The sequence below is a fragment of the Pelophylax lessonae genome (genome assembly GCF_965119305.1).
Source record: "Pelophylax lessonae genome assembly, chromosome: 1".
Classification (NCBI taxonomy): domain Eukaryota; kingdom Metazoa; phylum Chordata; class Amphibia; order Anura; family Ranidae; genus Pelophylax; species Pelophylax lessonae.
In genome coordinates this window covers 4,580,025-4,604,484 of record NC_138768.1, presented here as the reverse complement: position 1 = coordinate 4,604,484, position 24,460 = coordinate 4,580,025, and the positions used below count along the sequence as shown (strand labels likewise).

Sequence of the window (24,460 nt, the reverse complement as noted above, 5' to 3'; positions counted from 1 at the left end):
CTACTGTAGCCTCTTCCCAAGAGTCTCCTCTGTAAGCTCTTAGCTTCTCTCTCGAAATCCTTAGATTTCGTACAATTACGTCGTAATCTTAAATACTGGCTGTATGGTATACTGGACACTAAAGATTGAGGGTGGGAGCTGTCTGCCCTCAATATAGTGTTGCCTGCAGTGGTTTTGCGGAAGAGGGTGGAACCCAAAATGCCATCCTCATCTACATAAATAGTAATATCCAAGAAGTCCAAAGACCTTTGGCTGTAAGTGTGGGTAAATTTGAGATTGAAGTCATTGGTTTTCAAAACCTCAAATAATCTCAAAAGCATACTCAAAGGACCTGTCCAAATCATAAAAATGTCATCAATAAATCTTCTCCACAGGAGTATATAAGATAAAAAAGACTCCAGGTTAGCCCTGGAAAAAAGATCACGTTCCCATCCCCCCAGGTGCAGGTTGGCATATGAGGGGGCACACTTGGTCCCCATAGCCACACCCTGCACCTGGAGGTAATGGGAGCCATTAAACAAGAAGACATTGTTGGACAAAATAAATCTAAGAAGTGAGATGACAAAGGCATTATATTCCACTGAAGAACCTCCTCTTTCTGATAAGAAGCCCTCCACAACTCGGACCCCACAATGATGTGGGATGGAGTTGTAGAGGGCCTCTACATCGATACCCACTAGCCACGCCTCCTCAGGGACCTGGATGCCATCAATGGCTTTGATGAGATCACTGGTGTCCCTGATATAGGAAGGTAAAGCCAGTACATGGGGACGCAGGTAATCATCCACCAGTTGACTTGCTCGTTCCATTAGGCAGCCGTTGCCCGAGACTATTGGTCTCCCAGGGGGTTTTTTGAGATTCTTGTGAACCTTGGGTAAGGCATACATAGTAGGGGTTTTGGGATCTTTGATGTTCAAAAATTCCCAAGTTTTCTTGTCTATCAGGGCTCTTGAATAGGCTTCAAAGATAAGCTGACGATATTTGATGATTATTCTTGCTAGGAAACTTTCAGAAATTTTTCTATACCAATCTTTGTTATTCAAAATATTCAAAACCATAGCTTCATAACCTAATGTATCCATTACAACGACATTTCCGCCCTTATCTGAAGGTTTAATTGTAAGGGAGGAGTCGTTTTGAAGTGATTGAATAGCCCTAATTTGGCTATCACTGAGGTTGGAGGAATTCACATCCTTCCACTTAGTCTTCTGAATTTCCCTAATCACTTGTTGGGTGAAAGCCCAAATGTTAGGGTTAGATTGCAATATAGGAAAAAATTGGGATTTGGATTTGTTGAAATGTATTTCTATGCTCTGGTTTTACTATCTCTATCTATCATCTCTAGCCTGGCTGTCACCCTCTCTATGGGTCAACTCTAGGAGTCTGAAGGTCTCGGCTCCCCTCCCCCTCCCCCTCTGTGCTTGCTTTGGTGGCGTCACCTCTATTACCTCCACCTTCGGCATAAGAAAGGGCTCAGGTCATTTTAAGGTACTTTATTGGTATCATTGTCTTTACAATTATGCAAATCAATTGGGCACTCAACATTAGGACCGTTGAGATAAGCCCTATATACATACACATGTCATGTTTTTTATGTCTTTTCCCTTTGTTACCTAGAAATGTTCACTCTCGAGAAATGTCTATGAAAACTCCTGAAGAAGCTATTATGAAAATGGTGAAACATGTAGAGTTGATATTTTGAGTGCATTTTCTTGATTTTATCATTTTATATTGATGTATTGTCTTGTCCTCACTTTCTATGTGTAATAAAATGTACAATTTTTGAGAATTCAGATTTTTCTCCATCATTTAGCACCGTTAAAGTCCCACTTGCCCCCCTCTATTGTAGTTACTCAATTTACGGGATGTGGTGCCTCTCACTTCATCTCTAGCAATATCTCTTCAAAATTTACGATTAGGGATTTTATTTCCCACTACCCCTGTATTGCTGGAGAAAAATGTGTATTCATTATATTAATCAAGTTTAGCTTGTTCTTGTTATATATATTTACAATTTTTGCTTTCTCTATGAGGTATTTTGACTTGTAGACATTCTTTAGCTACGTTTTAGTGGTATTGTGACTTAGAAACCTCTCCCCCAGTAGCCCCGGTTCTCATAACCATGGATGGCTACTGTGGGAAAGATTTCGATGGATTAATGGACAAGTTCCATCAGGCTCAAAGTTCATCAGTGGGAGGAATTACCCTTGACCACTTCTTCTTGAGATTGCGTAGATTATTGGAAAAAAAATCCAAGATATTTTGGAGTAAAAAATATATTGATGAAAAATTGGTCCCTTGGGGACTAAGAATTCAGATTTTTCCCCTAATTAAAACAGTCAATGCCGAATTAAAAAGTGAATGGGAATCAAATCTGCATACTTGCTCTTTAAAAATGATGAATTTATTGTGCTCACAATATACCAAAGATTTGGAAATTGTGAATAACGATATTAAACAACTCTACTTAGATAGTGCAACATTATTAAATGATCCCTCCTTTTCTCAGAGAGATAACAAAATGCAAAAACAATTAGAAATTTTCGTAGGCAATTTGATTAAGACCAAAGAAAATAAATTTGCCAGAGATAAGCAAGCATACCAACAGGATGAAGCTTATCACTGGACCAGAGAAAGAAATAATAAACGTATAACAAAAAATACATTTAAAAATCCTCACTCTAGCTCTTTTCATTCACAAACTAACACCAATGATGTGAGTGATTCGGACTTATCATCCCAATCATCTACATCATCTTCCCATACTAAATCGCAACGTCACATTAAAATGAATGGCTCTCACAAACGTAAAATAGAAAATAAAAAAGAATCCAACACTTCTTCTAAACGCACCCCACTTTTCCCTTCGGAACATCACCAACAATTTCACCAATCCCCTTCCCATTCATCACAAAATCTTGGTGAGTCAGCCATTGAAAATTCAGCTGCTACCCCAAGTCTTAATGCTACACATTCCTTTAAGATGAATCACAGCACAGTGGTGAACAATGAAATTCGCACTGCACCTATTTTTCAGCCCTCAAAAAACCCATCTAGTTAGCAACTATTCTCTGAGCTTCAGACTTCAGATTCTGATGCCTTAAAAGTTATCAACTTATCTAGTAAAAAACTTGATGAAACTCAAATATATGTTTTATCTCTTGGTCTAACTTTCTGTCCCACGCAAAAAATTGATACCTTCGAGCTAATTAAGGATGTTCACTTATTTGCTCGTAGGTTGATGTTTAAAGTAATTTATGACAAAGACAATCAATCCATAGCAGATCAACTGACCAAATCGAATTGTCTACCTGCACAAGACCAGGAATTATCTCTGGCCGAAATGCAGGCACTCAATGATTTGATGGAACTCTGGGAAGAAGGAGACTCATCAGGTTGGCCGTTTTCTGATGAACTAATTGATCAGATGGCCACTTCAGAAAATTGTGAAGTGAAATCCATCTTTCCTCCTCCATCTTCATACAAATCCAAATCCCCATTTTTTCCTATATTGCAATCTAACCCTAACATTTGGGCTTTCACCCAACAAGTGATTAGGGAAATTCAGAAGACTAAGTGGAAGGATGTGAATTCCTCCAACCTCAGTGATAGCCAAATTAGGGCTATTCAATCACTTCAAAACGACTCCTCCCTTACAATTAAACCTTCAGATAAGGGCGGAAATGTCGTTGTAATGGATACATTAGGTTATGAAGCTATGGCTTTGAATATTTTGAATAACAAAGATTGGTATAGAAAAATTTCTGAAAGTTTCCTAGCAAGAATAATCATCAAATATCGTCAGCTTATCTTTGAAGCCTATTCAAGAGCCCTGATAGACAAGAAAACTTGGGAATTTTTGAACATCAAAGATCCCAAAACCCCTACTATGTATGCCTTACCCAAGGTTCACAAGAATCTTAAAAAACCCCCTGGGAGACCAATAGTCTCTGGCAACGGCTGTCTAACGGAACGAGCGAGTCAACTGGTGGATGATTACCTGCGTCCCCATGTACTGGCTTTACCTTCCTATATCAGGGACACCAGTGATCTCATCAAAGCCATTGATGGCATCCAGGTCCCTGAGGAGGCGTGGCTAGTGGGTATCGATGTAGAGGCCCTCTACAACTCCATCCCACATCATTGTGGGGTCCGAGTTGTGGAGGGCTTCTTATCAGAAAGAGGAAGTTCTTCAGTGGAATATAATGCCTTTGTCATCTCACTTCTTAGATTTATTTTGTCCAACAATGTCTTCTTGTTTAATGGCTCCCATTACCTCCAGGTGCAGGGTGTGGCTATGGGGACCAAGTGTGCCCCCTCATATGCCAACCTGCACCTGGGGGGATGGGAACGTGATCTTTTTTCCAGGGCTAACCTGGAGTCTTTTTTATCTTATATACTCCTGTGGAGAAGATTTATTGATGACATTTTTATGATTTGGACAGGTTCTTTGAGTATGCTTTTGAGATTATTTGAGGTTTTGAAAACCAATGACTTCAATCTCAAATTTACCCACACTTACAGCCAAAGGTCTTTGGACTTCTTGGATATTACTATTTATGTAGATGAGGATGGCATTTTGGGTTCCACCCTCTTCCGCAAAACCACTGCAGGCAACACTATATTGAGGACAGACAGCTCCCACCCTCAATCTTTAGTGTCCAGTATACCATACAGCCAGTATTTAAGATTACGACGTAATTGTACGAAATCTAAGGATTTCGAGAGAGAAGCTAAGAGCTTACAGAGGAGACTCTTGGGAAGAGGCTACAGTAGGGCCTGTTTGAAAAAATCTTACCATAGAGCGAAAAAATGGAATAGGACTGATTTGATTTTTGGCAAGAAGAAGAATAAAACCAATACTGATGGGGTACGTCTAATTACACGATATTCTGGTCAACATGACCGGGTACGGTCAATTCTTAAAAAATTTTGGTACCTCCTAGAGGCAGATGAAAAGGTATCCAAATTTATTGATGTCCGCCCCCAGATAACGTTTAAAAGGTCTCGTTCTTTAAGGGACCAATTGGTTCACAGCCATTATGCTCCTTCAAACAAACCCAAAAAAATACTCACAGGCACATATTCCTGCAAAAAATGTAATTTCTGCAGATATCTACCTAATGCAAGTGAAATTATTCTCCCAAATGGAAAACTGTATAGACCGAATTTCTATGCGAATTGTCAAACAGTAGGAATTGTCTATATAATGTATTGCAGTTGTAAAGCCTTTTATATAGGCAAAACAAAAAGGCCTTTCTTTAATCGAATTCGTGACCATGTCAAACTTGTCAAAAACAAAAAGTTCGTAAGTCCCATTAGCCGACACATGGGTTTATACCATGGCTTTGATGATAGGATGATGACTTTTTTTGCTTTGGAACACATTCCACTGAATGAAAGAGGTGGAAGTGTAGATAGAAACTTATTGCAACGTGAAACCAAGTGGATATTTAACTTATCAGCTATTCAGTATCCAGGTATAAACGAATCCATTAGTTTCAAACCCTTTCTAGGCTAGATAATGTCATTTGTATTTATTGCTGATTCAGCACAGGATTCCTGCAGCTGGTCAGCATTTTGGATCTTGTACTCTTGTTACAAAGTCCTCTCTTTCTAGGTGCCTTTATTGGCACAGCTTATATATTTTGGCAAAATTGCCTACATGCGTTTATTTTTGTAGATGTGGTTCAATTACCGTTTAAAGAACAAGAATATTTTGTGAATTGTCCATTATATTTTTTCCTGACCCCCGCCATTGTGTGGATGCGATTGTAGGTGGCACACCCCGGGGCAGGCACATTGGGGGACCCCTTGGATTCGAGCCTATTTTCAGCCTCTATTATGGTTGCCCATATGGGCACCCGCGGTGCCCTACATTTATTTTCCAGGAAAAATGGTCCAACCTGGTTAGTAGCAGCACCGCTTCAAAATGCCCAGTTGTCCTTTTATGGAGTTTTTACTAACATCTTTTCAATTTAATTGTCATCTTTATCACATACACTGATTCATCTATTAGATGGGGCAATTTTCCTTTTTTTTTTTATGATCCTTTTGTGTCTTTGGATTTTTTTCCCCACTGTATAGGCATTGCGGATATATTTCCTTGAAATCCGGTCTTTGGCGATGCTGTCAGTTTCATCTTGGATCCCTTTTTAGATTGCCCTTCGGCAATCTGTTACCTCCTCTGCTTACATTCTTGTCCGGACCGGATGTTGTCATCCCCGACCTTCCGGTTCCGGCGGAATAACGTGATGCGGTCGCGTCTTAATGACGCACTTCCTTTTTGGCCTCCATTGGACCACTGGGCGTACCTCGCTCTCACTCCCTCGGTGACGTCAGACGCCGAGGGAGTGGAGGGGGTGTATAAATGCCGGCGCCACAAGGTCAGTATTACACTAGACCACCGGGGAACGATACATGATCTTTGAGACCATTTGCGGTAAATGAAATCTTTCAAACCTTGCTTCTCTCCATACATCTCTGGTAGATTTTAACGCTGATGATGTCCTTCCTTGCTTTTTTCTTTCTCTTCCCGTTCAGTCTCCTTCATTTTTTGTGTACTACTGGAAGATTTGCTGAATTGAAATGGCGGTGAACTTTTGAATACTGCATGACAATTTAGGTGCTGAATCTTGTCAATTTTGGGTAAGTGCTTATACCCTCTAAACTTGACAGATCCTCATTATATTTATTACTATCGTCAACAAATTCCATTTCTCTTTGTTTCAAGGGATACCTCCCATTTGGGGGATATTAAGGGGACTTCATTTTCCCTTCCTGTCTTTGTTACATTGAGGTACCTAGGGAATCAACTGCACATTTACTCATAATCAGGTGATTATCTTGGTAACTTTTTTACCTGATATTTAGCCTCGTACCAATTGGAGACATAGCAATTTTGGTTGAAATGTATTTCTATGCTCTGGTTTTACTATCTCTATCTATCATCTCTAGCCTGGCTGTCACCCTCTCTATGGGTCAACTCTAGGAGTCTGAAGGTCTCGGCTCCCCTCCCCCTCTGTGCTTGCTTTGGTGGCGTCACCTCTATTACCTCCACCTTCGGCATAAGAAAGGGCTCAGGTCATTTTAAGGTACTTTATTGGTATCATTGTCTTTACAATTATGCAAATCAATTGGGCACTCAACATTAGGACCGTTGAGATAAGCCCTATATACATACACATGTCATGTTTTTTATGTCTTTTCCCTTTGTTACCTAGAAATGTTCACTCTCGAGAAATGTCTATGAAAACTCCTGAAGAAGCTATTATGAAGATGGCGAAACATGTAGAGTTGATATTTTGAGTGCATTTTCTTGATTTTATCATTTTATATTGATGTATTGTCTTGTCCTCACTTTCTATGTGTAATAAAATGTACAATTTTTGAGAATTCAGATTTTTCTCCATCATTTAGCACCGTTAAAGTCCCACTTGCCCCCCTCTATTGTAGTATCTCTCCAGTCCAGTATGCCTTCCCCTGATACAGGCCCATCCTATTAGGCCAAGTGATGCTGCAACCTCCAGAGAAAAACTCCTCCTCATATGTGGACACTGCACGGGTGTTAGCTCACTCCATAACGTTACCGGTGTCACCGAGCTGCTTCTCCTCGCACTAGGACACTATCCCACCGCTTGCCACCAATGTAACTGATCAACCGTCAGCCCGACCTGGTACCTCCGTTGACAGATGCTCCTAGTGCTTCCCGAGGGCTCCAAGCACTCCACCAGACACCATAACCATCTCAGACCCCACGAACCACCGCAGCTTGGTTGGGGTCTCGCCGTCTCCTACCCACCCTGGACCTATGACAAGGCTCCAGGTTCCCATGGGTGACCCTCTCTTTCCCCAGGGAGTGAAGCAGGAACAAGCTCTTACACAAGTTCTTACAAGAGCTTAGTGATTATCCAAGGGAGTATGAAGAACTCTTTATTGAACAAGAATCATACTTTTATACAGTTTTCCCCCACAAGGTTACCGCCCAGGTGGACCTTGTGGAGAACAGGACATGACATTCACAATCCAATAGAAACAGGGTTTTACACTCAGTCATTCCCATACAGTGTACACAATCCCTCCCCTCTGGCTAATTACATTATCATATGCAGATGAATCTGTATACAGGAACAGAATTAACCTAAACCAATTATATAGCCATCTGGACAGAACAATGTGAGGTCATTAACATTTAACAATGAGACAGGCACAATCCACACTCCATCCCAATACACAAACAATAGGGAAGCCTGTCAATGACAGACAAGCACACAGAATACACTTTATCTAGAAGTCAGACTTCATGGCAATGGTCTATAACAGTCTAAGTCTCCCAGTGTAAAGTAGTATTAAATCTTTATATTTCTATATGAAGATATTGCTGACAAATATTACTGTCCCATCTGAAGTAATTCAAACCATTAATTATCTCTCCTTCACTCCCAGCTATATGCTGTACTATGTACTGGTATATGGAAGTCTCCTATTCCCCCCCCATCCCCCCCATCCCTCCCCTGATACGCGGCTGCTGTACCATGTACTGGTATGAGGAAGCCTCCAGCCCCCCCCCCGCCCACTCCCCCTCTGATATGTGTCTGCTGTACCATGTACTGGTATGAGGAAGTCTCCTGCCCCCCCCCATCCCCCCCTGATACGCGGCTGCTGTACCATGTACTGGTATAAGGAAGTCTCCTGTTCCCCCCCATCCCCCCCTGATACGCGTCTGCTGTACCATTTACTGGTATGAGGAAGCCTCCAGGTCTCCCCCCCCCTGATATGTGTCTGCTGTACAATGTAATGGTATGAGGAAGTCTCCAGTTCTCTCCCCCCATCCCCCCTCCTGATATGTGTCTGCTGTACCATGTAATGGTATGAGGAAGTCTCCAGTTCTCTCCCCCCAACCCCCTCCTGATATGTGTCTGCTGTACCATGTTCTGGTATGAGGAAGTCTCCAGCTCTCTTTGTATTGATTCCTTTATGTGAAATCTCTGATGATCCTGCCAGTCCCTCTGCTTTCCTATTAAAAATGACCACACTAAGCAGGAGAGCACACCGTGGCCAGTTCCCTAGCTATGCTGGGAACTCAGTGTACTCTCCTCCAATGACCAAACTCAGTGTGCTGTTGCTTCTCCTCCCCCCAGCTCTTATGCAGCTGAGAACAGAGATTATGTGATCACTTATACATAAGGAAAATAAAGGTATTTCAAGTGCTTTGAAAAAGTCAATACTTTGTAGAACCGCCTTTCCCTGCAATTACAGCTGGGAGTCTTTTTGGGGATGTCTCTACCAGCTTTGCACATCTAGAGAGGACATTTCTGCCCATTCTTTGCAGAATATCTCAAGCTCTGTCAGATTGGATGGAGAGCGTCTGTGAACAGCAATTTTCAAGTCTTACCACAGATTCTCAATGTGATTTAGGTCTGGACTGTGAATGGGCCATTCTAACACATGAATATGCTTTGATGTAAACCATTCCATTGTAGCTCTGGCTGGATGTTTCAGGTTGTTGTCCTGCTGGAAGGTGAACCTCCGCCCCAATCTCAAGTCTTTTGCAGACTCTAACTGGTTTTCTTCTACTATTGCCCTGTATTTGGCTCCACCCATCTTCCCATCATCTCTGACCAGCTTCCCTGTCCCTGCTGAAGAAAAGCTTCCCCACACCATGATGCTGTCCCCACCATGTTTCACAGTGGGGATGGTGTGTTCAGGGTGATGTGCAGTGTTAGTTTTCCCCACACACAGCGTTTTGCTTTTAGGCTAAAAAGTTTAATTTTGGTCTGATCTGAGCAGAGCTCCTCCCCCCACATGTTTGCTGTGTCCCCCACATGGCTTCTCCCAAACTGCAAACAGGACTTCTTATGGCTTTCTTCTTCTCACTCTTCCATAAAGGGCAGATTTGTGGAGCGCACGACTAATAGTTGTCCTGTGGACAGATTCTCCCACCTGGGCTGTGGATCTCTGCAGCTCCTCCAGAGTTCCCATGGGCCTCTTGGCTACTTCTCTGAAGAATGCTCTCCTTGCCCGGCCGGTCAGTTTAGGTGGACGGTCATGTCTTTGTAGGGGCCCGGGTGGTCAGTTTAGGTGGACAGCCATGTCTTGGTAGGGGCCCGGCCGGTCAGTTTAGGTGGACGGCCATGTCTTTGTAGGGGCCCGGGCGGTCAGTTTAGGTGGACAGCCATGTCTTGGTAGGGGCCCGGCCGGTCAGTTTAGGTGGAAGGCCATGTCTTGGTAGGGGCCCGGCCGGTCAGTTTAGGTGGAAGGCCATGTCTTGATAGGGGCCCGGGTGGTCAGTTTAGGTGGACAGCCATGTCTTGGTAGGGGCCCGGCCGGTCAGTTTAGGTGGAAGGCCATGTCTTGGTAGGGTTGCAGTTGTGCCATACTCTTTCCATTTTGCCATGATGGATTGAACAGCGCTCAGTGAGATGTCCAAAGCTTGGGAGATTTTTTTTATAACCTAACCCTGCTTTATACTTCTCCACAACTTTATCCCTGACCTGTCTGGTGTGTTCCTTGGCCTTCATAATGCTGTTTGTTCACTAAGGGTCTCTAACAAACCTCTGAGGGCTTCACAGAACAGCTGTTTTTATACTGAGGGTAAATGAAACACAGGTGGTCTCTATTTACCAATTAGGGGACTTCTGAAGGCAATTGGTTCCACTAGATTTTAGTTAGGGGTATCCGAGTAAAAGGGGTTGAATACAAATGCCCCTCCCCCCCCCCCGCACTTTTCACAGATTTATTTGTAACATATTTTGAAAACGATTTATCTCTTTCCATATTGATATACTAATTGCTGTTAAAAGGGGAAGAAGGCAATGCCCACATCCCTAGTAGCTGAACTGTACAGACATAACCCTCTAGTGGGATTTTAAGGGCATCAATTTCAACATAATTTAAAAGTTTTTACAATAAGCTTTATTGACATAAATATATAAAAAGACATTATTGTGCAGATAAAATACCAATGCGGTTACAGAAGTAATTACTGCAGTATACAAGGATAACCACATTTGTCTGCCAGAAGACTCATATAGACAGAAAAGAGCCCAATGCGTTTCAAAAACTTAAAGTTTCTTCTTCAGGGGTTTGTGGTTATAATACAAAACCTTTCCTGTGGACACAAACTTATCTTATGGGAGACCGCCTCATTTAAAAAACACAAAAGTTTGTTTGCCTCTGCATAATACCAAAGGTCAAACTGATGGAGACACTGGGGGGCCCACGTCAGTCTACTCACAAACAAGGGGTTAAGGCAGGGGCGTAACTACAGGGGTTGCAATGGCAACCGGGCCCCATGCTCCAGGGGGCCTGTGCGGCTCCCCTGTACACCTGGATAGGGTAGGATAGGATGACACAATAGAGAACTAGGAAGGGGTCGGTAAATATGTAATTTACCAGCTCCTTCCTTTTCTGAATAGACAGAGTCATAGTCAGTGACATTGTAAAAATAAAATAAAATGATAAAAAATAATACGATTAAAATACCAAAAAATAAAAAATACTGCCACCAGTGGATGAACTAGCAGGATCGCAAGGTCACACTTGCAACCGGGCCCTGGCATTCCACCACCGAGGGGAGGACCCAAGATGGCAGGAAGGGGGCCCACTGCAGAACTTGTGAAAGGGTCCCGCAACGAGAGTAAAGGGCCCAAGGATCAGTGGGAGAGCCCGAGGCTTGAAGGGAAGGGCGCCAGCCAGGGGTCCGGGGGGCCCTTCATGGTTTCTTGCACCGGGGCCCTGAAGGTTCTAGTTACGCCTCTGGGTTAAGGGTAAACCCAGAGATGCCACATCTTAACAGCCAAATGACCAATCTGATCTCCACAGTATTAGAGCCTGCCAGACATTCTCCGCGAAGAGGGGAGGGGGGGGGGACACCAGTCAGGGTACACAAATCCAAAAGGTAAGTGACTTTGATGGGATATTTTAATGTTGAACATCTAGATGGATCTCCCACATGGCAGGAAAAAAATGGCGGATTGAGACTTCTAAAAACAAAATTTGTGGTCACCTCAAATACCTTGGTCCAAATTTCTGGTGTCATCCAGTGGAGCTTGTGGGCAGTCAGATGAGCAGCTTCAACCAATCATTTTCTATCCACTTCACAATAATGTGCCACTTTATGTTGGTCTATCACAGCGATGGCGAACCTATGGCAAGCCTACCACAGCTGGCACGCAGAGCCCTCTCTGTGGGCACGCGAGCTTACAGCTCCATCGCCGCCAGGGTAAGGAGGGAGAAATCCTCCAGCCAGGCAGTCACTTGCACTTGCGGTGCTGGCATGGAGGAGCCGATTCACATCAGTGCGATCGGGCAGTGGGGCGGGTGTTGTCAGTAAATCCCTACCTGCATGTAGCCCAATGAGAAGCATTTATATTCTAAGCATAAAGCACTCCTGATCCCTGCATTCTAAGCTTAAAGTGCTCATGATGCCTGCATTCTAGGCGAAAAGCGCTCCTGATCTCTGAATTCTGAGTGTAAAGCACTCCTGATCCCTGAATTCTGAGCGTAACGCACTCCTGATTCATGCATTCTGAGGGTAACGCACTCCTGATCCCTGCATTCTGAGTGCAATGCACTTCTGATCCCTAAATTCTGAGTGTAACACACTCCTGATCCCTGCATTATGAGTGTGATGCACTCCTGATTCATGCATTCTGAGGGTAACGCACTCCTGATCCCTGCATTCTGAGCACAACAGACTCCTGATCCCTGCATTCTGAGCACAACGGACTCCTGATCCCTGCATTCTGAGCCTGACGCACTCCTGATCCCTGCATTCTGAGCACAGCGGACTCCTGATCCCTGCATTCTGAGTCTGACGCACTCCTGATCCCTGCATTCTGAGCACAGCGGACTCCTGATCCCTGCATTCTGAGTCTGACGCACTCCTGATCCCTGCATTCTGAGCCTGACGCACTCCTGATCCCTGCATTCTGAGCACAGCGGACTCCTGATCACTGCATTCTGAGTCTGACGCACTCCTGATCCCTGCATTCTGAGCACAGCGGACTCCTGATCCCTGCATTCTGAGTGTGATGCACTCCTGATCCCTGCATTCTGAGTGTGATGCACTCCTGATCCCTGCATTCTGAGTGTGATTCACTCCTGATCCCTGCATTCTGAGTGTGATGCACTCCTGATCCCTGCATTCTGAGTGCAATGCACTCCTGATCCCTGCATTCTGAGCACAACGGACTCCTGATCCCTGCATTCTGAGTGTGATGCACTCCTGATCCCTGCATTCTGAGTGCAATGCACTTCTGATCCCCAAATTCTGAGTGTAACGCACTCCTGATTCTTGCATTCTGAGTGTAACGCACTCCTTAACTCTGCAATCTGAGCATAACGCACTCCTTTGAAAAAGCACAAAATGTTTTTTTTTTTGGCAGAATCGTACGTTTTTGGTCTCTTAGGGCTCATTCAGAGGGGTGATCAGTCCCATTCTCTGTACTGAGCCGCTGGCAGGTTTAATTCAGTGTTGGCACTTTGAAATAAATAAGTTGGTTTTATGTTGCAGTTTGGACACTCAGGCTCAAAAAGGTTCGCCATCACTGGTCTATCATATAAAATCCCAATAAAATACATTGATGTTTTTGGGTGTAACATGACCAAATGTAGAAAATTTCAAGGGGTGTGAATACTTTTTCAGGACACTGTATACAGGAGCATCTCATAAAATTAGAATATCATCAAAAAATTCATGTATTTCAGTATTTCAATTTAATAAGTGAAGCTCATATATTTTATATACATGTAGCAAGGTTTCCAGGCCTATGGCCGGATGTGGGTCTGCTCTGCCATAGTACCGGTAATCCCTCCAGCCCATGTGAGCTGAGTCCCTGGGGGTGACAACTGAAGCAGCGACAACTCCGGCATCTTTGTTTGTGGTTTATTATTGGAATTAGAGGATGGGAGAAGGGAATGAGTGGGATACTCCTTACAGCTCAAATTAATTACAATTGGGACTTTTACTCCTGAAATGCCCGTTGGCGCTTCCGTGACGCCAGCTTGCGCCAGCCAACGCTCACTGACACTGAGAACACTCTGTAGAACAGAATAAGTGCTGAATCCTCGACTTATAGTCCAGAAGATCCAAGACTGAGAACTGTAGAACTCCTGACACTGATGTACTATGAAAGTCACTGAATACTTTCCCCCGCCTGGCACAGCTTGAGGTAGTATATTATAGAACTCTGTATAGCTGTCACTTTAACTGGCACGCTCTGTGCAATTCAGGGCCCAGACCGCAGGTGCCCCCTTTAACCTTGAACTCTTCAGGGTTCACTGACTATGCACCCCCCTCTGTAGCTTCAGGGTCCTCAACCTAGGTACCCCCTTTACAGCTAGCTGACACTTGATCCCAGAACCTCTTCTGAAGTGGTCCCCTCTAACTTCAGGCAGACCCCCAGGGGCAATCCTCAGTACTCACGACCTGTGTAGGCTTTCCTGGGACTGGACCCCTCTCGCTCTCCGCAGGCTCTCAGCACACCGGATCCCCTCAGCTCAACTCAGCACTCTCTGGATTCTCAGGCGACACCCAGAGACATCCGCCTTCCTCAGACAGGAGGAGAGACAGCCACACTCTCCTTCCTGGGACGATTCTAGAAAAATATCCCCCCGGACAATATCCCCCCCGGGACAACATCCCCCTGGACAATATCCCCCGGACAATATCCCCCTTGGACAATATCCCCCGGACAATATCCCCCTTGGACAACATCCCCGCGGACAATATCCCCCCGGGACAACACCCCCCCGGACAATACCCCCCCGGACAACATCCCCGCGGACAATATCCCCCCCGGGACAACATCCCCCTGGACAATATCCCCCGGACAATATCCCCCTTGGACAATATCCCCCGGACAATATCCCCCTTGGACAACATCCCCGCGGACAATATCCCCCCGGGACAACACCCCCCCGGACAATACCCCCCCGGACAACATCCCCGCGGACAATATCCCCCCTGGACAACATCCCCCTGAACAACATCCCCACGGACAATATCCCCCCTGGACAACATCCCCACGGACAATATCCCCCGGACAATATCCCCCCTGGACAACATCCCTGCGGACAATATCCCCGGACAATATCCCCCCTGGACAACATCCCCCTGGACAACATCCCCGCGGACAATATCCCCCCGGGACAACATCCCCCCGGACATTATCCCCCCTGCACAACATCCCCGCGGACAATATCCCCCGGACAATATCCCCCTGGACAATATCCCACCTGGACAACATCCCCGCGGATAATATCCCCCCGGGACAACATCCCCCCAGACAATATCCCCCCGGACAATATCCCCCGGACAATATCCCCCGGACAACATCCCCCCAGACATTATCCCCCCTGGACAACATCCCCGCGGACAATATCCCCCGGACAATATCCCCCGGACAATATCCCCCTGGACAACATCCCCGCGGATAATATCCCCCCGGGACAACATCCCCCGGACAATATCCCCAGACAATATCCCCCGGGACAACATCCCCGCGGATAATATCCCCCCGGGACAACATTCCCCCGGACAATATCCCCGGACAATATCCCCCGGGACAACATCCCCCCGGACAATATCCCCCGGACAATATCCCCCCGGACAATATCCCCCCTGGACAACATCTCCGCGGGACAACATCCCCCCGGACAATATCCCCCCGGGACAACATCCCCCCGGACAATATCCCCCGGACAATATCCCCCCGGACAATATCCCCCGGACAATATCCCCCCGGACAATATCCCCCCCTGGACAACATCCCCGCAGACAATATCCCCCCGGGACAACATCCCCCCGGACAATATCCCCCGGACAATATCCCCCCTGGACAACATCTCCGCGGACAACATGCCCCCGGACAATATCCTGCCTGGACAATATCCCCCTAGACAATATTCCCCCTCCAAACCTAACCCTATGTCCCGGGGGATGTTGTCCCGGGGGGATATTATCCAGGGGGATGTTGTCCTGGGGGGATATTATCCAGGGGGATGTTGTCCTGGGGGGATATTGTCCTGATACCCCTCGGACTCTGCTCCCGCCAAAGACGCAGTGCCACGCACTTCCCCCAAACGTATACCCACTCCCAGAATCCTTTGCAGCATAATCTGCCTTCTGGGGTAGTTACAAGCTGGGATGTGTCCCCTGATTGGGCTTCCTCCACTGTCCTATGAGAATCCTCTCACAGGAGCCAATGGGGATACCTCTCCCTGGAACCCATGACACCCTGACTAAACAAATCACAGCCCTGCTGTTAGGCAGACAAGGCCCACTATACATTTACCCTAGCACCTACCTGTAGGGTGCTACATACAGTATCTCACAGAAGTAAGTACACCCCTCACATTTTTGTAAATATTTTATTCTATCTTTTCATGTGACAACACTGAAGAAATGAGACTTTGCTACAATGTAAAGCAGTGAGTGTACAGCTTGTATAACAGTGTAAATTTACTGTCCCCTCAAAATAACTCAACACACAGCCATTAATGTCTAAACCGCTGGCAACAAAAGTGAGTACACCCCTAAGTGACAATGTCCAAATTGGGCCCAAAGTGTCAATATTTTGTGTGGCCACCATTATTTTCCAGCACTGCCTTAACCCTCTTGGGCATGGAGTTCACCAGAGCTTCACAGGTTGTCACTGGAGTCCTCTTCCCCTCCTCCATGATGACATCACATAGCTGGTGGATGTTAGAGACCTTGCGCTCCTCCACCTTCCATTGGAGGATGCCCCACAGATGCTCAATAGGGTTTAGGTCTGGAGACATGCTTGGCCAGTCCATCACCTTTACCCTCACCTTCATTAGCAAGACAAATAGAGGGGAGTTTGGGGTCGTTATCATGTTGGAATACTGTTCTGCGGCCCAATCTCTGAAGGGAGGGGATCATGCTCTTCTTCAGTATGTCACAGTACATGTTGGCATTCATGGTTCCCTCAATGAACTGTAGCCCCCCAGTGCCGGCAGCACTCATGCAGCCCCAGACCATGACACTCCCACCACCATGCCTGACTGTAGGAAGATACACTTGTCTTTGTACTCCTCACCTGGTTGCCCCCACACACGCCTGACACCATCTGACACCAAATAAGTTTATCTTGGTCCCATCAGACCACAGGAGATGGTTCCAGTAATCCATATCCTTAGTCTGCTTGTCTTAAGCAAATTGTTTGCGGGCTTTCTTGTCCATCATCTTTAGAAGAGGCTTCCTTCTGGGATGACAGCCATGCAGACCAATTTGATGCAGTGTGCGGCGTATGGTCTGAGCACTGACAGGCTGACCCCCCCCCCCCCCCCACTTCAACCTCTGCAGCAATGCTGGCAGCACTCATACGTCTATTTCCCAAAGACAACCTCTGGATATGACGCTGAGCACGGCACTCAACTTCTTTGGATGACCATGGCAAGGTCTGTTCTGAGTGGAACCTGTCCTGTTAAACTGCTGTATGGTCTTGGCCACCGTGCTGCAGCTCAGTTTCAGGGTCTTGGCAATCATCTTATAGCCTAGGTCATCTTTATGTAGAGCAACAATTCTTTTTTTCAGATCCTCAGAGAGTTCTTTGCCATGAGGTGCCATGTTGAACTTCCAGTGACCAATATGAGAGAGTGAGAGCGATAACACCAAATTTAACACCTCTGCTCCCCATTCACACCTGAGACCTTGTAACACTAATGAGTCACATGACTCCGGGGGGGGGGGTGGCTAATTGCGCCCAATTTGGACATGTTTACTTAGGGGTGTACTCACTATTTAGACATTAATAGCTGTGTGTTGAGTTCTTTTTAGGGGACAGCAAATTTGCACTGTAATACAAGCTGTACACTCACTACTTTACATTGTAGCAAAGTGTCATTTCTTCAGTGTTGTCACATGAAAAGATAGAATAAAATATTTACATAAAAGTGAGGGGTGTACTTACTTCTGTGAGATACTGTAGATGTGTTACACACAGAGTGATATATTTCAAGCATTTCTTTATTTCATTTTGATGATTATGGCTTACAGTGAGTGACACCCCAAAATTCAGCATCTCAGAAAATTAGAATATTACATAAGACCAATAAAAAAATAAAAGTATTTGTAATCCAGAAATGTTGTCTTAGTGAAAAGTCCATGTACAATATAGGATGCACTCAATACTTTTGCATGAATTACGGCATCAATGCGGCGTGGCATGGAGGCGTGGCATGGAGGCGATAAGCCTGTGGCACTGCTGAGGTTTTATGGAAGCTCAGGTTGCTTTGATAGCGGCCTTCAGCTCCTCTGCATTGTTGGGTCTGGTGTCTCTCATCTTCCTCCTGACAATCCCCCACAGATTCTCTATGGGGTTTAGATCAGGAAAGTTTGCTGGACAATCAACCACAGTGATCCCATGATCATGTGACCAGGTATTGGTAGTTTTGGCAGTGTGGGCGGTGCCAAGTCCAGCCGGAAAATGAAATCAGCATCTCCATAAAGCTGGTCAGCAGAGGGAAGCATGAAGAGCTCTAGAATTTCCTGCTAGAGGGCTGCGCTGACTTTGTACTTTGAGGGCTGTGCTGATATTTGCATTTTAATGAGTGAAATAAGTATTTGATCCCCTATCAATCAGCAAGATTTCTGGCTCCCAGGTGTCTTCTACACCGGTAACAAGCTGAGATTAGCAGTACTCTCTTAAAGGGAGTGCTCCCAATCGCAGCTTGTTACCTGTATAAAAGACACCTGTCCACAGAAATAATCAATCAATCAGATTCCAATCCAAGACCAAAGAGCTGACCAAGGATGTCAGGGAGAAGATTGTAGACCTACACAAGGCTGGAATGGCTACAAGATCATCGCCAAGCAGCTTGGTGAGAGGGTGACAACAGTTGGTGCGATTAATCGCAAATGGAAGAAACACAAAATAACTGTCAGTGTCCCTCAGTCTGGGGCTCCATGGAAGATCTCACCTCATGGAGGTTCAATGATGATGGAGAACGATGAGGAATCAGCCCAGAACTACACGGGAGAATCTTCTCAATGATCTCAAGGCAGCAGAAAAAAAAAAGCATGCTTTTGGGGTGTTTTTCTGCTAAGGGGACAGGACAACTTTACCACATCAAAGGGACGATGGACAGGGCCATGTACCCTCAAATCTTGAGTGAGAACCTCCTTTCCTCAGCCAGGGCATTGAAGATGGATCATAGATGGGTCTTCCAGCATGACAATGACCCAAAACACACGGACAAGGCAACAAAGGAGTGGCTCAAGAAGCACATTAAGGTCCTGGAATGGCCTTGCCAGTCTCCAGACCTTAATTCCATAGAAAATATGTGGAGGGAGCTGAAGGTTGGAGTTACCAAACAGTAGCCTTGAAACCTTAATGACTTGGAGAAGATCTGTAATAAGAAGTGGGACAAAATCCCTCCTGAGAGGTGTGCAAACCTGGTGGCCAACTACAAGAAACGTCTGACCTCTGTGATTGCCAACAAGGGTTTCTCCACCAACTGATTCAGAGGAGAAATGGGTGAAAGTGTTGTGGTCGGATGAGACCAAAATCAAGCTCTTTGGAATAAACTCGACTCGCCATGTTTGGAAGAGTAGGAATGCTGCCTATAACCCCGAGAACACCATCCCCACCGTCAAACATGGAGGTGAAAACATTATGCTTTTGGGTGTGTTTTTCTGCTAAGGGGACAGAAAAGCTTCACCATAACAAAGGGACTATGGACGGGCATCAAATCTTGAGTGAGAACCTCCTTCCTTCAGACAGGGCATTGAAAATGGGTCGTGGATGGGTATTCCCGCATGACAATGACCCAAAACACACCAAGGCAACAAAGCAGTGGCTCAGGAAGAAACAAGTTAAGGTCCTGGAGTGGCCTGGCCAATCTCCAGACCTTAATCCCATAGAAAATATGTGGAGGGAGCTAAAGGTTCGAGTTATCAAACATCAGCCTTGAAACCTTAATGACTTGGAGAGGATCTGCAAAAACGAGCATGATAAAAATTCCTTTCTGAGAGGTGTGCAAACCTGGTGGCTAAATACAAGAAACGTCTGACCTCTGTCATTGCCAACAAGGGTTTTGCCACAAAGTACTAAGTCCTGCCAAATACTTATTTCACTCATTTAATCACAAATCAATTTATAACTTTTTTGAAATGCATTTTTCTGGATATTTTTGTTGTTGTTCTGTCTCTCACTGGTAAAATAAACCGACCAATAAAATTATAGACTGATCGTTTCTTTGTCAGTGGGGCAAACCTACAAAATCAGCAGGGGGGATCAAATACTTTTTCCCCCTCACTGTAATGTTTGAGGGTTTTAACTAATTTTCAGGAGATTTGCAGATTAGGATGTATTATGAACAAACCCTTTGTCATCATTGCTGCCTTTCTTAGCCCTGAACCGTAGCAGACCTTAACCTGTATATGAATCAAGGAAATGCTCTTCATTTATGGTACCTGCGGGCTGAACTGCATAGTTTCTGTTCTGTCTCCATGGGAAGGAGGAATTATTGACTTTCACCTACCAGCATAAGTGAGTAGGAAGTTCCCGGCACCTTCAAAGTACTGAAAACTCAGACTGACCGTCGACTGACAAACCCTCTATAGAGTCTGGATTCCTTATGTCCCGGACTGTTGATGTATTTGCACACAGTTACACGCATGAGTGAGCATCTTAGCACGGTCTGTGTGTATGTAGAGTCATGTGAACGAGGGCTCACCTTTACATGAGATATATTTAGAAGTATTCCAGTCCTGTTACCGATTTAGGCTCAAACTGGATGCCGATCTACGTAGTATCTAAAGAACATTCATTTTTTTTTTATTTCCTGTATAACTAATATAGTAGGATTTGAATAGAGTTAGTTCAGTTTGGACTGGTTTGTTTTCTTTGCTTCAGTCCTCAGGTCAGGTGCATTCTGGACTTTGACTGATCCTAAAACTCTGTTAGAGGGCAGATCTCTGCAATCCCTGTCTTATTCAATGTCCCTTACTCATCCAATACTTTGATGGGGGGCTGCTTCTGAGACTCGAAGGAGAGCCAAGACTCTCAAGGAGGGGTATATTATTTGCTCTGGACTTCCTTGCCGACTCCAGATTAGATCTCTTTTCAGTCCAGCTTGGGTAAAGACTGAGCGATGAAGACATGCACTCTAAGGGCCATCTCTTCAGCCAGAAAGTTTGCCAAGATCAAAGCTGTAGGCTAAGAAGGATCCTTTGGTGACTTTCAGGTGTGATCCCCTCCAGTCCAGTTGGAGTAAGGATTGAGCCATGATGTCAGTCTCTCCAGGGCTACATCCTTACCAGGAAGCTTAGCCAGAGTCAGGGCCTTAAGGTACCTTGACAGCTTACTGCTCCAGGTGGAATCTTTCAGTCCAGTTGTCAGGTCACCTGTGGCCAGGTGACAACTGCACCCTGTTGGAGGCAGGGGTGCAGCGCAAGGTAGTGAACTTGATAGCAGACTGCTGCGGATGGAACGGAACGTGAGCCCAAGATTCCCCAGGGTGCGGAGTCTAAGACCCAGCAGGTGTTCACCAGACCCTCTAGTGGTGAGGATGGACTTGGCTGCAGCTGGGTCCAGGTCGCGGCCCCTGGGGTCCCCCGGGTCACGCTCCGTAGGAAGAGAAGGTAAGCAGCCACTCAGGACACACAGAATGGTGATGGGTAAGCCAAGGTCGGGGTAACAGGCAGATGAGGGTAACCAAGGGACAGGCCAAAGGTCAGGGTAACAGGCAAACAGGAATAGTCAGAGACAAGCCAAAGTCGGTACACAGAAAGGTACAGCACACGGCAGACAGGAAACAGGAAACAACACTGTTGAACAGCAAAGCAGACCTGCAGTGCACTGGTTAATATAGACTTCCTGTGATGACCTGGGGTGGGGCAGGAACAGGAAGGAGAGGTGATAAAAAGGAACCAGAAGTGAGGTCTGACCTCTAATACAGACATGAAGGAACAGGTAAGCTGCCAAACACTATTGGAAGTCCATGACACCAGTTTTGAGTAAAAAGGCAGTCATAAAGGCAGCCTTTCTATGGGTTCTTTTTCCTCAGTCAGGATGTTTGCCAGGATCTGGGCCTTGTGCCAAGAGGGATCCTTGTGGCTTTCTGCCCAGTATGGGTAGTGTTTATATCCAGTGCTGTATCTTGGCCTAGGCTGACAAGGCCCAGGCCTAGGGTGGCACTTTGCAGGGGGGCAGCAAAAAAAGCTGCACCCCGCATTAAAAATAAACAGCCTTCTCTCGGCTCCTGCATGAAAAGGGTCCCCACCTGCTTTGCGCTACACTTTTAGTATAGTGCCAGTCTCATGGGGCAAATTAGGCCGGAGGGCAGGGTCCAGGAGGCAAATCAGTCTGGCGGCCCTATAAGGCGGTCACACTACTACCTGCCGGTATGATAATACTGGCCGGTCAGGACATTCGGACAGACCGCAGGCTGCCAACCGCACTTAATACAACTGGCCCGACACGGGTGCTAATAAGTGTGGCACTGCAGCCTAATGCTCCTCCCCTGGGTATGGCGGGCATCATGTCAATATTATCATTTCATTTCTTTAAACATTCTTGTCCTTGAGTGAGAATACTGAATTCCATCACATACAATTAGGACTTTTAATTGTATATGATGGCCATAATATTGTGGACCTGCTGACCTCATATGTGCTATCGCAATATGTCACCAGATTAGTAAGATTACTCCAATTTTATAAGATATTGGACTTGTGTTTGTTGCCACTGATTATTCCACTGATTTGTATAATGACTCCGGACTTCCTATTTATTATACAAATACGTGAAATAATCCTATGATTACAATCAGTGGCAGCAAACACAAGTCCAAATATCCTAAAAGAAAGGAGCAATCTTACTAATCCTGTGACTTAAGGCTGTACTAATTGGCACTGATGGGCACTGATAAGGCTGCACTGATGGCCACTGATGAGTTGGTACTGATGGGGCTGCACTGATAAGGCAGCACTGATAGGGCAGCACTGATGGGCACTGATATGCTGCATTAATGGGCGCTAACAGGCTGTACTGAGGGGCACTAATATGCTGCTCTGATGGCCACTGATGAGGCGGCAATGGTGGGTACAGATAAACTGCACTAATGGGCACTAATGAGGCTGCACTGATAAGGCAGCACTGACATACTGCACTGATCAGCACTGGTGAGGCTGCACTGATGGGCACGAGGCAGCACTGATAAGCTTAACTGATAGGGTTGCACTGATATGTTGCCCTGATGGGCACTGATGAGGCTGTGCTGAAGGCCACTAAAGAGGCGGCACTGATAAGCTGCACTGATGGGGCTGTACTGATAAGGCAGCACTGATGGGCACTGATATGATGCATCGACAGGCTGCACTGGTGGTCACTGATGGGGCTGTACTGATGGCCACTAATGAGGCTGCACTGATATGATGCACTGGTGGGCAGTAATGAGGCTGCACTGATGGGCACTGATAAGGCTGCACTGATGGACACTGATGAGGCTGAACTTATCGGAACTGATAGGCACTGATAGACTGTGGTTGTGGTCTCTGGTTTACAGATGACAGGGTGGGTCATAAACAGGAAGTGGTGTGACCTTTACAGGAAGAAGTGGGTCATATTTAAATTAGGGGGTGCCCAAGTTTATTCAGGCCTAGAGCAGCACAAAACGTAAATACACCACTGTTTATATCCATATTGGGCAGCAATCTGGGGTGGCTTCGGCATTCTATGAGAACAAAAGATTTGCTCCTCCCATAGGCAGGACCACCAAGGATAACTGGTTCCATGCCATGGATATTAGGATACTCCGAGCATGCTCTCACGCTACAGCTTTGCTCAGAGTTTTAGGACATTTTTGTCACTCTCTAGCAGAAACAGCGGGATGGAGATGTCATCCAGAAATTTCTCTGGACGGGTCATTCCAGCTAGCTATCAGGCTTATAAAGCTTAGGGCTTGGTTCTTACAGAAGCAGTCAACACACATTCATCCACAGTCTAAGGAGGCCTTTAATGCACACAGAGCTCTGGAAATGGAAATTCTGAGGAGGAGGCCTGTAATGCATTGCACACAGTGCTCTGGACGGTGGTCTGAGGAGGTCTGTAATGCACAGTGCTCTGGATGGGAGTATGCGAGGCCTGTGATGCTGCACATGGCTGTGGCTGGTGGTCTGAGGAGGCCTGTAATGCTGCACAGTGCTCTGGATGGTGGTCTGAGGGGGGACCTGTAATGCACAGTGCTCTGGATGGTGGTCTGAGGGGGGCCTGTAATGCACAGTGCTCTGGATGGTGGTCTGAGGGGGGCCTGTAATGCACAGTGCTCTGGATGGTGGTCTGAGGGGGGCCTGTAATGCACAGTGCTCTGGATGGTGGTCTGAGGGGGGCCTGTAATGCACAGTGCTCTGGACGGTGGTCTGAGGGGGGGCCTGTAATGCACAGTGCTCTGGATGGTGGTCTGAGGGGGGGGAGGCCTGTAATGCACAGTG

At 45.9% G+C, this 24,460-nt stretch overlaps 1 protein-coding gene across 1 annotated transcript in view; it reads right to left on the bottom strand.

Annotated features, from left to right (window-relative positions):
- Window positions 1-24,460, bottom strand: part of LOC309551104 (uncharacterized protein) — a gene marked incomplete at both ends in the record, with an annotated part of 215,915 nt that overhangs the window by 39,232 nt on the left and 152,223 nt on the right. The gene's annotated exons all lie outside the window — the stretch shown is intronic.